At 42.8% G+C, this 12500-nt stretch overlaps 1 protein-coding gene across 16 annotated transcripts in view; it reads left to right on the forward strand.

Annotated features, from left to right (window-relative positions):
- Positions 1–4793: 4793 nt before the first annotated feature.
- Positions 4794–12500, forward strand: part of LOC126983810 (protein still life, isoform SIF type 1-like) — a 192422-nt gene continuing 184715 nt past the window's right edge. For 15 of the 16 annotated variants that reach the window (XR_007736258.1, XR_007736257.1, XM_050836935.1 and 12 more), the window contains exon 1: positions 4794–4924. The gene's annotated coding sequence lies outside the window, so the exon portion shown is untranslated. The remainder of the gene's footprint in view (positions 4925–12500) is intronic. The other variant, XM_050836927.1, reaches the window with a different exon arrangement.

The raw sequence follows: 12500 nt of genomic DNA on the forward strand, positions 1-12500 counted from the left end.
TCGGCTTACTATAGAACGCGCGTCAGTATGTTAGAATCTGTGGAGAGGGTGACTGAAAAGAAAAGATTCATGGGTTGAGAAATTTACTTAACAAGGGTAGACTTAAACGTTTAAATTTGTATTCCCTGTGAAGGCGAATGATACGTTACCATATTGCCGTACTTGAGCGTATTGTATTTGCTGATTTCTGACTAAAAACTATGGCACCCACAGAGATAACGATATGCATTTATAATTCTCGTTAAAATCGGTAATTATTGATGCTCTTTTTTGCAATATTTATGGGACAGGAACCGGAAAATACAATGTTATGCTGCGTACGATAATCTGGTAACGTTGGGCGAATGAAGCGTTTATGCTTTGTTGCGTTTATTAATCGATGATCTGCTTGGCTAATACTTGTGCCTTTGAGAGATTTATTTACTCTCTTCACGGTTACAGAAGAGCAGGATAGATTGATCGAGAGATTGAAATAACAGAAAAGAAAAGTGATAAATCAGAGAGAATAGATAGGTAAAAGATTGACCTAAAAATAAGATATGGCAAAATGGAAATAATAAGTCAGAGAGAGAGAGAGAGAGAGAGAGAGAGAGAGAGAGAGAGAGAGAGAGAGAGAGCACGCCGCGCCATCATTTCCATGGTAACCTACTAACTCGAGTGTGTGAACCCCCTTTGCCCTACACACTCTCTCTCTCTCTCTCTCTCTCTCTCTCTCTCTCTTTGACTTATTATTTCCATTTGTCATTTCTTCTATTATAAGGTCAATCTTTTACCTCTCTACTCTCTCTCTCTCTCTGACCTATTTCCATTTTGTCATTTCTTTTATTTTTAGGTCAATCTTTTTACCTTTCTCTCTCTCTCTCTCTCTCTCTCTCTCTCTCTCTCTCTCTCTCTCTCTCTCTCTCTCAGTCCCTTAAACACTCTACGCTTCACGTCCCTTTAAATCTCCCTCATTTGACTCCTTTCTTCCCTCTTCTTTTTTTTTCCTCCATTATCTCTCTCTCTCTCTCTCTCTCTCTCTCTCTCTCTCTCTCTCTCTCTCTCTCTCTCTCTCAGGCCGTAAATAGAACACGTTGTACAGAATTCGTTACACAGAACCTTTATCTTTTTTTCTTTTTTTTCTTTTTGTTTTAATTTTTTTTATTTTTCTTTAATTTTTCGTTTTTTTTCCTGTTTGTTTTGGTTCGTTTTTTTTAATTTTTTGCTTGAATTTGCTTGTTTTTCTTTTCTTTTCTTTTTCTTTGTCGGTTATTTTTTTCTTATTTATTTTCTTGGTTTTCTTTTTTATTTTCGACTATTATATATGTATTTTTTTTTCCTTCATTGCTTAAATATATGGAATTGTCCTTCGTTTTCTATGCACTGTTGATGATTAAGGAGGTGGAGAAGGAAGAAGAAGAGGAGGAGGAGGAGGAGGAGGAGGAGGAGGAGGAGGAGAGTTAGGATGAATGAGGAAGAGAACTGTAAGGAGGAGGAGGAGGAGGAGGAGAAGAAGAAGGAGGAGGAGAATGACAAGTAGGGTTTGAGCAAATACATGAGAGAGAGAGAGAGAGAGAGAGAGAGAGAGAGAGAGAGAGAGAGAGAGAGAGAGAAAAGAAGAGAAAATGGAAGGACTGAGATGATGAGAGGAGGAGGAGGAGGAGGAGGAAGAGGAGGAGGAGGAGGAAGATATTGGAGTGAAAACAGGAAGATAAGGAGGAGAGAGAAATGAGGGAAGAGAGAGAGAGAGAGAGAGAGAGAGAGAGAGAGAGAGAGAGAGAGAGAGAGAGAGATAACGCTAATTAGTAGTACTTGGGGTGAAGGAATAATGACATCTAATTATTGAAGGAAGGAAGGAAGGAGGGAAGGAAGGAAGGAAAGGAGGAAGAAAGAAAGGAGGGAAAGAAGGAAGGAATGGAAATGAAGGAAAGGGAAGAGAAGGGAAGGGAAGGGAAGGAGGGAAGGAAAAACGAAAGAGGAAGAAGAAGGAAAGGGAAGGGAAGGAAAAGATGTGGAAGGAAAGGGAAGGAAGGGAAGGGAAGAGAAAGGAAGGAGGGAAGGAAGGAAGGAAGACAGGAAGAAGGAAAGGAAAAAAATGAAAGGGAAGGGAAGGAAAAGAAAGAAAAAGATTTGGAAGGAATGGAAGAGGGAAAGGGAAGGAAAGGAAAGGAAGGGAAGGGAAGGGAAGGGAAGGGAATGGAAGAGAAGGGAAGGGAAGGGAAGGGAAGGGAAGGGAAAGGAAGCGAAGGATAGAAAGAAAAAAACCCAAAGGAAAGAGGCCAAAAAATTAAGCAAAAGCGTAATACGAAGGAAAGGAAGGAAGGAAGGAAAGAAAGAAGGAGGGAAGGAAGGAAGGAAGGAAGGAAGGGAGGAAGAAAGCACGTCCTACATTTATTTAATACATTGTAAACATCAGTAGCTGTATTGTTCCTCCTCCTCCTCCTCCTTCCTCCTCCTCTTCCTCCTCCTCCTCCTCCTCCCCACTTAAGAAGAATAACAGTGTAATATTTCTGATAATTACATTGTGTGTGTTTTGACTGCAGGACGGACACACACACACACACACACACACTCACACACACACACACACACACACACACACACACACACACACACACACACACACACACACACACACACACACACACACACTTCCTTAGATACTGAAAAAAAAAATGATTACAGAGAGAGGGAAGGAAGTGAGGATGAGAGAGAGAGAGAGAGAGAGAGAGAGAGAGAGAGAGAGAGAGAGAGAGAGAGAGAGAGAGAGAGAGAGAGAGAAATATATTTTTCACAAGTTTGAGGTTTATAGACAGAACAATTTAAGAGAGAGAGAGAGAGAGAGAGAGAGAGATAGAGAGAGAGAGAGAGAGAGAGAGAGAGAGAGGGGGGGGGTAGGGGGATCGCATTTTTATTTATTCAAGAAATTAATCAAGTCTTTTCTTATTTTTTTCTTTATTATCAACAAGAGATCCATTGTTTTATTTTGTTTTGTTTTTTCTTAATAGTAATAGTAAATAGTAGTAGTAGTAATAGTAGTAGTAATAGTAATAGTAGTCGTAGTAGTGGTGGTGATGGTGGTGGTAGTACAGTAGTAGCAGTAGTAGTAGTGGTGGTAGTAGTAGTAGTAGTAGTAGTAGTAGTAGTAGTAGTTGAGGTAAAAATGTTTATGATTCAACAAATATTCTATAAACATTTTTGGGCCAACGTGTTTTAATCCTGAATGATGGTGAGAGAGAGAGAGAGAGAGAGAGAGAGAGAGAGAGAGAGAGAGGGGAGAGAGAGGGGAGAGAGAGAGTTGAGGAGTGCAGCAGCATCCAGTGGAGGGAGAGAGAGCGAGAGAGGGAGAGAGAGCGAGAGAGGGAGAGGGAGAGAGGGAGAGGGAGGGAGACGCGTACATCGATCGTGTGTGTGTGTGTGTGTGTGTGTGTGTGTCCTGCTGATGTTGGTGCTAGGATAACCCTCCTCCTCCTCCTCTCCTCCTCCTCTCCTCCTCCTCCTCCTCTTCCAACTCCTCCTCCTCCACCCCCTTTTGAACTCCCTACTCGTCCGAAAACACACACACACACACACACACACACACACACACACACACACACACACACACACCTGTCTAAGGGAAGGGAATTTTTTTAGACTAAGGTAAGAACGTTGCCATTTGAATTTCCCTTCCTTCATCTCTCTCTCTCTCTCCTTTCCTTCCCTTCCCTTGCATCTTTTTCCTCCTCCTCTTTTTTCTTCTTTTCTTCCTTCCTTCCTTTCCTTCCCTCTTTCCTCTCTCCCTTTGCTTACTTTCCCTCCCTTTCCTCCCATTTTTCCCTCTCCCCTCCTCCCTTCCCCCTATTTGCTTACTCTCCCTCCCCTTCCTTCCGCTTTCCTTCCTCCCTTCCTCCCTATCTCTCTCCCTTTCCTCCCTTCCCCCTATTTGCTTACTCTCCCTCCCCTTCCTTCCGCTTTCCTTCCTCCCTTCCTCCCTATCTCTCTCCCTTTCCTCCCTTCCCTCCTTTCAAAGTGGAGGTGTCGGAGGAGAGCATTGAGGCTAGAATCCTCCGCATCTCCTCCTTCCAGGTCTTCTCTCTCTCTCTCTCTCTCTCTCTCTCTCTCCGGCCCTCCCAGCTTCTTTCCATGGAGAGAGAGAGAGAGAGAGAGAGAGAGAGAGAGAGAGAGAGAGAGAGAGAGCAAGGGAGCGAGCGGGAGAGAGTGAGAGAGATAGAGAGCGAGCGAGCCAGAGAGAGTGAGCGAGCCAGAGAGAGAGAGAGAGAGAGAGAGAGAGAGAGAGAGAGAGAGAGAGAGAGAGAGAGAGAGAGACAGACACACACAGTTGCCAGAGTCACAATCTCCCTGCTAATGATTTCTAAAACACCTGCCTACCTTACCTTACCCTACCTCACCTTACCTTACCTTAATGAGCCTTACCTTAGTTTTGCCCACGCCCACCTGTGACACGGAGGGCTGGTAAGGAAGAGAAGACAGATGGAAGGAGATGTTTTTGAAGGAGGAGGAGGAGGAGGAGGAGGAGGACACAGGGATACAGGAGGAGGAGGAGGAAGAGGACGATGAGGAAACAGGAATGGAGGAATCGGGCATGGAGAACAGGATATGGAGGACGATGAGGAGGAGGAGGAAGAGAGGAAGAAGGAAACATGGAACTGGAATGGAAGAAGAGGAAGAAGAAGGAGGAGAGAGGCATGGAGGGGGACAAAACCAGGAGGAGGAGGAGGAGGACACTAGGAGGAGGAGGACACAGTGCCACGAGGGGGGGGGGAGAGGCGGAGGAGGAAGAGGGGGAGCAGACGGCTTGCGCGGAGAGAGTGCGCGGGTCGGCTTGGAAAGAGGGCGGCACCATCACCCCTCGGAGTCAGCCCTTTGCTCGCGCGACTAGCACTGTGCCAAGCCTGCCCCTCGCTGACCCTATCTTACCTCGCCCCGCGTCTCCCCAGGCCAGGTCAACACCCCCTTCACCTCCAGTATACCTCCATTTCATCACCCGTATCACCAATCACCACCGGAGTTTGTTAGATGTGTCGCACTCTCCGTCTCTCTCTCTCTCGGGCGATTGGTCTCTCTCGGTGTCTCTCTCTTTCTCTCTCTTTCTCTCTGTTCGTGTATCACCGTTTCAACACCGCCTCAACACCTCCAGTACCTCCATTTCATCACCAATCACCCACCACCTGATTCAGTTAACCCGTGTTCCTTTTCCACCGTTCCCCGTCTCTCTCTCTCTCTCTCTCATCACCACTCTCCTTAACCTGTCATCACCACCACCATCTCCTTAGTGCTCATCACCACCTCAACTTCATTCATTCATCTCCTCCTCCTCCACCTCCTCTTAGCTTCATCTCCCTTCAACACCACCACCACCACCATCATCACCATTTTCATCACCAAAAACACACCATACTGCTTATACTTCACCTCCATCTTCCCCCTTCTCACCATCGCCACCACCACCACCACCACCATCAGGGAGAGAGAGAGAGAGAGAGGGAGAAATTGTTACTCTCAGAAAGAAGGAAAAACATTGATTAAATTTTTTTCTCCTCGATTTGAATTTTTTTTTATATATATTTTTTTGGACTTTCATTTGTGTTTATTTTATTATTTTTATTATTTTTCGGCAAACAGGCGTGTACGTTATTATTATTATTATTATTATTATTATTATTATTATTATTATTATTATTATTATTATTATTATTATTATTATTATTATTATTATTATTGTTATTATTATTATAGTTATTGTACATCCGGGGCCGTCCGTGTTAAGTGTGTGTTCGTACGTGCGTGACCTGTGAACGTGAAAAAAAAGAACATTATCATCAAGAACAACAACAAGAACTACTACTACTGCTACTACTACTACTACTACTACTACAGCTACTACTACTACTACTACTACTACTACTTTTGAAGGACAAGATAAATGCAATATAAGTGACGGGCTCTCCTCCTCCTCCTCCTCCCCCTCTTCCTCCTCCTCCTCCTGCCCCCAAAAAAGAGAGCTTAGTAGTGGTGCCCAGAGCGATACTTAAAACCCGGATTACTTATATAAGTGTATGTGTGTGTGTGTGTGTGTATGTGTGTGTGTGTGTGTGTATGTGTGTGTGTGTGTGTGTGTGCCATCGCCGTCTCGTCACTCCCGACTCAAAGTAAGTGTTTTTTTTTTGTTTCTCTCTCTCTCTCTCTCTCTCTCTCTCTCTCTCTCTCTCTCTCTCTCTCTCAAATGGAGGGAGGCAAGCACACTCCGTTTTCTGTGGAATATTCGCTTCGGAGGGAGGGAGAAAGAGAGAGGGAGGGAGAAAGAGAGAGGGAGGGAAAGAGAGAGAGGGAGGGAGGGAGAGAGGGAGGAAAAAAGTGTGATATATTAGTATTAAAAATTGTCCTCCATTATATTTTGCTTCTATTTTCCTCTTCATTTTCCTCCTCCTCCTCCTCCTCCTCCTCCTCCTCCGCCGCCGCCGCCGCCGGTTTCCTCTCTATCTCCCTTTATTTATCTTGGTTATTTTTCCTTTTTCCTCCATCTTATTTCCTCCTCCTCCTCCTCCTCCTCCTCCTCCACCGTCTCTCCCTCTTGTCGGAATCGTGCTCGTGCTGAGGAGGAGGAAGAGGAGGAGGAGGAGGAGGAGGGTGTCAGACAAGACCTGCGTACTAACTTCTCCTCCTCCTCCTCTTCCTCCATCTCCTCCTCCTCCCCCCCCTCCTCCTACTCCTCCTCTTGCTTCTATTCCTCCTCCTCTTCCTCTTCTCCTCCTCCTCCTCTTCTCCTACTTAAATATGTCCTTGTTTTCTTAGACCTGAGAGAGAGAGAGAGAGAGAGAGAGAGAGAGAGAGAGAGAGAGAGAGAGAGAGAGAGAGAGAGAGAGAGAGAGAGAGAGAGAGAGAGAGAGAGGTTACTTACTCTCACTCTCCTTTCTCTTCTAAATATGTTCCCAGAAACGGTTTTGGACCCATTTTCTCTCTCTCTCTCTCTCTCTCTCTCTCTCTCTCTCTCTCTCTCTTAGTCTGTATTCTGTATTTTGTAAGCTTGTTTGTGATTGTGTTTCCTCCTCCTCCTCCTCCTCCTCCTCTTCCTCCTCCTCCTCTTCCTCTTCCTCTTCCTCTTCCTCCTCCAATTTCAATTATTATCATCCGTTATTAACATTATTGCTTCTGTATTGAATCGGTTAATACCACCACAATCACCACCACCACAATCACCACCACCACTACCACCACCACCATCACCACCACCACTACCACCATCACCACCACCACCACCACCACCACCACTTTGACCTCCCGAAATTGTTGCTAACCGGAAGTGACCTCTTTGACCTCCCCCCCTCCCCCTTCCTCCCCCTACCTCCTCTCCCTTTGACCTAGTTTCCCTCATCTCTTTGACGGAAGGGAGGGAGGGAAATGTTGGAGGGAAAGGAGGAGGGAAGGAGGGAAAAAATGGAGAGACGCGGAGTAAGGGAGGGAGAGGGAAAGAGGAGAGAAAGAAGGGAGAGAAGGAAAGTAGGGTAGGGACTGAAGGAGAGAGAGAGAGAGAGAGAGAGAGAGAGAGAGAGAGAGAGAGAGAGAGAGAGAGAGGAGGAAGGAGATGAAGGAAGGAAGGAAGGAAGAAAGAAAGGGAGGTAAAAATGTCTTTGAAAATTCTCCTTTGATTTCGACATTGTTCAGAAGGGAAGGAAGGGAAGGGAAGGGAGGGAGGGAGAGGAAGGGAGGAAAGGAAAGGAAAGGAAAGGAAAGGAAGGAAGGGAGGGGAGGAGGGAAGGGGAAGGAAGGAAGGGAAGGGAAGGGAAAGGAGGGGAAAGGGATGCTAGGGAAGGGAAGGGAAAGGAGGGGAAAGGAAAGGAAAGGAAGGGAAGGGAAGGGAAAGGAAGGGATAGGAAGGAAGGAAAGGAAGAAGGAAAGAGAATGGTAGGGAAGGGAAGGGTAGGGAAGGGAAGGAAAGAGAATGGTAGGGAAGGGAAGGGAGAGCTAGTGGAGGGAAGGGAAGGGAAAAGAAAGAAAGGGAAGGGAAAGGCAGGGAAGGGAAGGGAAAGAAAGGGAAGGAAAGGGAAGGGAAAGAAAGGGAAGGAAAGGGAAGGGAAAGGAAAGGAAGGAGATGGAGATAAAAAGAATAATGAAAAGAAAGTGTGTGTGTGCGTGTGTGTGTGTGTGTGTAGGAAATGAATGCCAGAATTACCATGTATATTAAATGTATAACAGCTGCCAGCAAATGGGGGGAGGGGGAGGGGAGGGAGGAAAGGGGGGTCAGGAGTACACGGATGAATAAGTATACGTGTATATATATATGTGTGTGTGTGTGTGTGTGTGTGTGTGTGTGTGTGGTGACCCATGTGCACCAAAATATATGTATACCTATGTTAATAATAATAATAATAATGTCTGTATGTATGTATGAGTGATCGTGTTTATGTATGTATGGATATGTGTACCATGATATGTATTCCTCCTAAGGGGTGGAAGATTTGACAAGGTTTTCGTAAAGGAGTTTTGGGCATTTCCAGGGCTAGTTTTGTGACCCTGGTGGTAGTGTGACCCTTCCTCTGTACCGTGAGCCTAAAGAAACACTCATTAGAACGGTTTTCGTAGGAGTTTTAAGCATTTCGAGGGGTAGCTATGACCCGGGTGGTAGTGTGACCCTTCCTCTGTACCGTGAGCCTAAAGAAACACTCATTAAAACGGTTTTCGTAGGAGTTTTAAGCATTTCGAGGGGTAGCTATGACCCTGGTGGTAGTGTGACCCTTCCTCTGTACCGTGAGCCTAAAGAAACACTCATTAAAACGGTTTTCGTAGGAGTTTTAAGCATTTCGAGGGGTAGCTATGACCCGGGTGGTAGTGTGACCCTTCCTCTGTACCATGAGCCTTAAAAGCTTTCATTAAAACGGTTTTCGTAGGAGTTTTGGGCATTTCCAGGGCTATTTTTATGACCCTTGTGGTAGTCTGACCCTTCCTCTGTACCGTGAACCTAAAAAAACACTCAATAGAACGGTTTTCATGGGAGTTTTGAGTATTTCCAGGGGTAGCTTTATGACCCGGGTGGTAGTGTGACCCTTCCTCTGTACCGTGAACCTAAAGAAACACTCATTAAAACGGTTTTTGTAGGAGTTTTGCGCATTTCCAGGGATAGTTTTATGACCTGGGTGGTAGTGTGACCCTTCTTCTGTACAGTGAACCTAAATAGATACTCATTAAAACGGTTTTCGTAGGAGTTTTCGGCATTTTCAGGGGTAGTTTTATGACCCTGGTGATAGTTTGACCCTTCTTCTGTACAGTGAACCTAAATAGATACTCATTAAAACGGTTTTCATGGAAGTTTTAGGCATTTCCAGGGATAGTTTTATGACCCTGGTGGTAGTGTGACCCTTCCTCTGTACCGTGAACCTAAAGAAACACTCATTAAAACGGTTTTTGTAGGAGTTTTCGGCATTTCCAGAGGTAGCTTTATGACCCTGGTGGTAGTTTGACCCTTCTGTACAGTGAACCTAAATAGATACTCATGAAAACGGTTTTCATGGAAGTTTTGTGCATTTCCAGGGATAGTTTTATGACCCTGTTGGTAGTGTGACCCTTCCTCTGTACCGTGAACCTAAAGAAACACTCATTAAAACGGTTTTCGTAGGAGTTTTGGGCATTTTCAAGGGTAGCTTTATGACCCTTGTGGTAGTGTGACCCTTCTTCTGTACAGTGAACCTAAAAAAGCACTCACTAGAACGGTTTTCGTAGGAGTTCTGAGCATTTCCAAGGGTAGCTTTATGACCCTGGTGGTAGTTTGACCCTTCTGTACAGTGAACCTAAATAGATACTCATGAAAACGGTTTTCATGGAAGTTTTAGGCATTTCCAGGGGTAGTTTTATAACCCGGGTGGTATTGTGACCCTCTGTACCGTGAACCAAAAGAAACACTCATTGAAACGGTTTTTGTATGAGTTTTGCGCATTTCCAGGGGTAGTTTTATGACCTGGGTGGTAGTGTGACCCTTCCTCTGTATCGTGAATCTAAAGAAACACTCATTAGAACGGTTTTCGTAGGAGTTTTGGGCATTTCCAGGGGTAGTTTTATGGCCCTGGTGGTAGTTTGACCCTTCCTCTGTACCGTGAACCTAAACAAACACTCATTAGAACCCGATCAATCTCATTTTTGGCCTTTGAAGATAGTTGATGTGATCGGTAGAAGCCTTTGAGAATCCCACCCACTCGTATAGCTAACAAATTCATGCATGTCTATAGCATCAGAATTTGCCTAACTTATACCCATTGCTACGTCCTACCCCGCCCTCCTACTGCCCTGGCCTTATTAACATCGCCCTTGCAAAGCCCTCCATCACAGGCAAAGTTTAATTAAGCCTCCACGCACCCTTCGCCTTGCCGGAGAATGCAAATTTAGACGTTTCAGCCTATCATTGTTGGGAACTTCCGCGACCCATGAGGGATTTTTTTTTTTTTGCATTCTCTTACGCACAGAAATTAGACAGTTTCATTTGGCTATTTTACTACTACTTCTACTACTACTACTACGTAACTTTTTTTATCATTCTTACGCACATAAAATAGTGATATTCCTACTAATTTTACTACTACTACTACTACTTCTACTTTTTCTATTACTACTACTATTACTACTACTACTACTACTACTACTACTACTACTACTACTACTACTACTACTACTACTACTACTGCTACTACTACTACTGATACACTTTTTAATCGAACTAGTGGGAAATTCTAATTATTCAAAGGAGGAAAATATATTAAAAGATTGAATGCTTATGGAAAACCAGGAGGAGAGATGAAAATAATGTTGTATTGGGCTTACGGGAAGGAGTGAAGGCGAGGGAGGGGCAAAATTGTGCTTCCGTGAATGAAGAATTGTTTGCGTGGTAGTGAAAAGTTAGTGGTTAGTGAGAGTGAAGATTTGGGTATACGCGAGTGAAAATTTGGGTATGAGTGAAAATGAGTATTAGGACCAGTGATTTTTTTTTTTTTTTTTTTTTTTTTTTGTGTGTGTGTGTGTGTGTGTGTGTGTATTCGTTATGGGTCAATTTGTTGATTGAAAGTTAGTGGTTAGTGAGAGTGAAAATTTGGGTATGAGTGAAAATGGGTATTAGGACAAGTGAAATTTTTTGGTTTATTCGTTATGGATCAAAATTTTGCTTCCGTGAATGAAAAATTGTTAGCGGGTTAGTGAAAAGTTAGTGGTCAGTGAGAGTGAAGATTTGGGTACCATAAGAGTTGGTGGTTAGTGGGAGTGAAGATTTTTATATAAGAGAGTGAAAATTTGGGTACCATAAGAGTTAGTGGTTTGTGAGAGTGAAGATTTTTATATAAGAGAGTGAAAATTTGGGTCCCATAAAAGTTAGTGGGTTAGTAAGAGTGAAGATTTGGGTATACGCGAGTGAAAATTTGGGTACGATAATGAAAAAAAAGAAAAAAAAAAGGTAATTCCATATTTTTTCGAGGGAGGAAAAATGACATAATTAAAAAAGGAAAAAAAAAACAAGAAATTCAAGTGTGTATATTTTTTTGGGTGCGGGAAGAAAGTAAAGGAAAAGGAAGAAAAATGAATAGATTCCAATGTATTTTATGTGTTTTTTCGAGGGAGGAAAATATATTAATGGAAAAGGAAAAGAAAACAAGAAATTCAAGTGTTTATATATTTTTTTTTTTGGTGAGGGAAGAAAGTGAATGAAAAGGAAGGAAAAAAAACAATTCCAATGTAGTTTTTTTTTTTTTTTTTTTTTTCGAGGGAGGAAAATAAATTAATGGAAAAAGAAAAGAAAAAATCAGGAAATTCAAGTGTGTATATTTTTTTTTGGTGAGGGAAGAAAGTGAATGAAAAGGAAGAAAAAAACCAGATTCCAATGTAGTTTTTTTTTTTTTTTTCGAGGGAGGAAAATATATTAATGGAAAAAGAAAAGAAAACAAGAAATTCAAGTGTGTATATATTTTTTTTTTGGTGAGGGAAGAAAGTGAATGAAAAGGAAGAAAAAAAAAACAGATTCCAATGTAGTTTTTATTGTTTTTTCGAGGGAGGAAAAGAAATTAATGGAAAAAGAAAAGAAAAAAAACAGGAAATTCAAGTGTATATATTTTTTTTGGGTGAGGGAAGAAATTAATGAAAAGAAAAAAAAAACAGATTCCAATGTAGTTTTTTTTGTGCTTTTTCGAGGGAGGAAAGTAAGAAAAAAGGAGAAAAAAGAAGAAAAAGAAAAAAAAAGAAAGTAACTCCGCAATTTGCATCTTTTTTCCATATTATTATTATTTATTTTTTTAAGTCTGGAAAGGAAAGTTGCGGACAAAGTTTATATATTCACAGTTATAGTTTCTCTCTCTCTCTCTCTCTCTCTCTCTCTCTCTCTCTCTCTCTCTCTATTCTTCCTTCCTTCCTTAAACTTCTATTAAATTTTGAGTCCTAAAATTCACCTCCTCCTCCTCTTCCTCCTCTTCCTAATCCTCCTCCTCCTCTTACCATATCTCTATCCTCCTCTTCCTTTTTTTCTGTCTGTCTCTCTCTCTCTCTCTCTCTCT

This window comes from Eriocheir sinensis, chromosome 54 (genome assembly GCF_024679095.1).
Source record: "Eriocheir sinensis breed Jianghai 21 chromosome 54, ASM2467909v1, whole genome shotgun sequence".
Lineage (NCBI taxonomy): Eukaryota > Metazoa > Arthropoda > Malacostraca > Decapoda > Varunidae > Eriocheir > Eriocheir sinensis.